The sequence below is a fragment of the Notothenia rossii genome (assembly GCF_949606895.1).
Source record: "Notothenia rossii genome assembly, chromosome: 2".
Lineage (NCBI taxonomy): Eukaryota > Metazoa > Chordata > Actinopteri > Perciformes > Nototheniidae > Notothenia > Notothenia rossii.
In genome coordinates this window covers 55,529,138-55,532,626 of record NC_136904.1, presented here as the reverse complement: position 1 = coordinate 55,532,626, position 3,489 = coordinate 55,529,138, and positions in this window count along the sequence as shown.

Genomic DNA, 3,489 nt, shown 5'->3' with positions numbered 1-3,489 from the left:
GCATCTCCATCACTGAGGCCGATGCGATGCGCATCTCGATACGTTACCACGATACGATACATTAACGATACCTTTGAAACACCAGGCGATGCGATACGATACGATTCACCCCTGTTGCGATACAGTTCGATACGATTTGATTCAACATTATGCGATTCGGGGCGATACGATGCGATTCAACACGATGCAAAAATAATGATACTTCAATATGGTACGACAGAGGATTTTTGTTTTATTCCTTATATTAAGCAAATCATATATTAACAAAAAAGTGCTTTACATATTTGGTACTGCACATCCCATCATGCCGTTTATTTTTTTACCTTTAAAAGCTCTCCAGAGTACAATTGTATAACACCTCACAGTTAAACAATGTAAGGATGCATTGCTCATGATTAACAATGTGCAAATAACAGCTACCATAGAGCAATGCCCATCTGCCAGCCTGATGTGCTTAACACTCAGAGGCTAACACACCAGTGAGCAGAAAGCATTGGTTTCTATCTGAACAATAAAGAAAACAAATAACCTTTCACAAACAGGTATTTCATAACTGCTTACAGTAAGGAAGACATTTAAATTGTTATTGGCCGTCACAGGCTGCTGTAAGCTAAACACCTCTCTCTGACAGAACACCTCACTGAGTGATTTAACTCATATGTCTCACTTTCAGGTTTCTCTTTTCAGCCGCAGACCCCATGTCGCCTCTTTATGTGCGTCGCTAAGTTCCTCGTAGCCTACTACTTGTGTACTTTAAAGCGGCTCGGCATCGTTAACAATTTGCGAGTGATTTTTCAAGTTGACCGTCTGTAGTAATAGTGCCGCGCACATATACCATCAGGACGTTACTGATGGGGTGCGGCTGCGGAGTGATACTGTGTATATGCAAGTCCGCATCTAGGACGGATCTATGTATCATGGCTGTAGACCTGTTAAGTAATAAAGATACCTCATACAAAGGTCCACGGATACCTTATTACTCTCCATGACCTGCGGTCAACTATATAGCATAAATGACTATTACACCGTCTTTCTTGAACAATCCGAAGTGTTGCCAAACGTTTGATTTGTAGGTATTTTTCGCTGCGCTGTGTTTCTCTTTCTCCTCAACTTCCGTGTGTGTTGATAACTGAGACTCTCGTTCTCCGTAGTGGCGAAGCAAATATCAAAGATCGTCTCTGCTGAACGTTGACAAGATAAGGGGATTTTATATGAATGAATCGGTTTTTTACCGATGCAAAGACGCTACGCAATCGATGCATCGCGAGTTCAACCCAAACTGTAGCCGATGTGCACTCTTTCAACCGGTGCACTCGCATCTTGAACGTTTATGCCGGTGCACCGATGCGAATCGGTGAATCTTAACATCTCTAAAACACATATTTCCAAGCATATTTCATTTCGTAAGGGGGTGAAAGGTTAGGACGATTCTAAGGGCCCGTGACTGACAGGGGCCCCAAACATTTTTAGAACATTAAGAAAAAATGTTTAAGTAACCTTTCATCAATCATCAACAATTAACATTAATATAAAGTTAAATTGATAATGTACCCACTACACTTACGATTCATTTAACTTTTTTTCTGCCAAAAGTTAATTATCAAAGCCTCTGTACACCCCTCTCTATTTACATGTAATGGTTTGGTCCTGCCTCCAAATGCTGTGCGGCACCGCACTTTCTGGCAGAGAGTGAGAGGCGGAGCATGTGAGGAGGGATCTAGTACTTAAGTGTGTGCCATGTCTCAACCACTCACAAAGTCAGGCTTTCAAGAAAGAAAAGAAAGGAGAGAGGGACTAAATGGCGACAGTATGTCACCCAGTTTTTCAAGAGAAAAGGTGTGTGGTCTATGGTGGAAATGAGTCTGTTAGCTAAGCTTAGTCCATTGTAAATAATAATTGTAATGTTTTGCTGACATTAAGTACTGTTAATATCATCACAGAAAATGCTGAGGTTTTTCATTTCACTGCTCTTTTAGCTCACATTTAATAAATGCAGGTACATTTTTAGCAGCTATTCATATAAATCAGTTGTCCCTCCCCCTGGTGCCAGGACCAACAGATCCATCTCTAGGCTCAGCAGCCCTGTCCCCCCATAAGGCTTTGCAGTCTTGCCATGCTGTCCATTGAAAGCCAGTTGGCTAGAAAGCTGGACTTCAAGGACTTTATCAGTGACTTTGCCTTAAGGCTAGGCGCTGGGCTCTTGGTGAGTAAGGCTGAGCAAGGGCTCGTAATAACTGTTAAAGGGCAAGGCTATGGCAACGATATTGGATCACTACACACAAGATGCATGATGAGAAAAAGACTGAGAACAGGTAATAGGCTCTGATTTAGCACCACCATCAGGCCTTTTCACTTCCATTTCCGTTTTGTTGTCCATTTACACTTTAATACCCGCTTATTTTGTAGTTGGTATGTATTTTATTTAATAAAAAAATCTGCTGCTTATGTTATTTTTTTTGTTATATCATTTTATAAATGATAATATTGGTGTTAATGTTCACTTTATTTTAATTTAAGACGTCATGTATATTTAAGTTATATTTATTTAGATTTATGAATGTTCCATTGAAAAATGTTATTAAAAAGGCATGTACACCATAAAAGATGACTTGAGATCTATTGTCAGGAATGTTAGTCTTATATCAAATAGTGAATTCTACTGTAGAATGTTGCACGTCTGCACAGTGTTATATGTTCGCAGCTCAGTGTCAGTAAGTATTGTGCGGTTAGTATTGGACTACAAGATAGAGGCAAGCCTGTACAGGTAGAGTTATTTAAAGCATAAATGAGTGGGTTGGGTTCTGGAGGTGTGGTTACAGCAATTTTGCTTGGTTGGCGTGGCCTGGGTCTGGTGGTGGGGCCCAATGTGATATATTTTCATGGGGCCCAAAATCCCTGGCGGCGCCCCTGTTTCCAAGGCACTCCTTTAAAATGATTGGGAAAAACAGGTTTGAAGTCATTTCAATGTATAGGCCTACTATAGGACAGTAAACCAAAAATATCATTTAAAACTGGAGAAATACAAATGTGTATTACTAAATAAATGTTAACTAGGTAAAATAAGATATGAATGAACAAACAAACAAAAAAAGTTACATTTATTTGTTATTGGCTATGGTAGGTTATTGGTTATGTTCACATATTTATTTGATTAATAAAATGTAAACCGATCTTTTTTATATGGGTGTTTTAGAGTTGTACCCCCTAGCTCTAGTCTCTAGTAATTGTGTGCTCAAAGTGCACCAGATTGAAGCATTTTACTTTAAAATGTTCACACATTTTTTCCCGGGGGGATTACCCCCGGACCCCCCCCTGAGGATGCGATGTCCACCCCCCTCAGGTGCTCAAGTGAGAAAAAGGGCACTTCCCATAATCATTTATTAAAGAAAATTTAAAACAAAAAGTTAAATATAGTTGCACATCTCTGCTGACCAATTTATTTTTAATACCCTCACACTCACGCAATTGTTTAATACTCAACAGATTTCT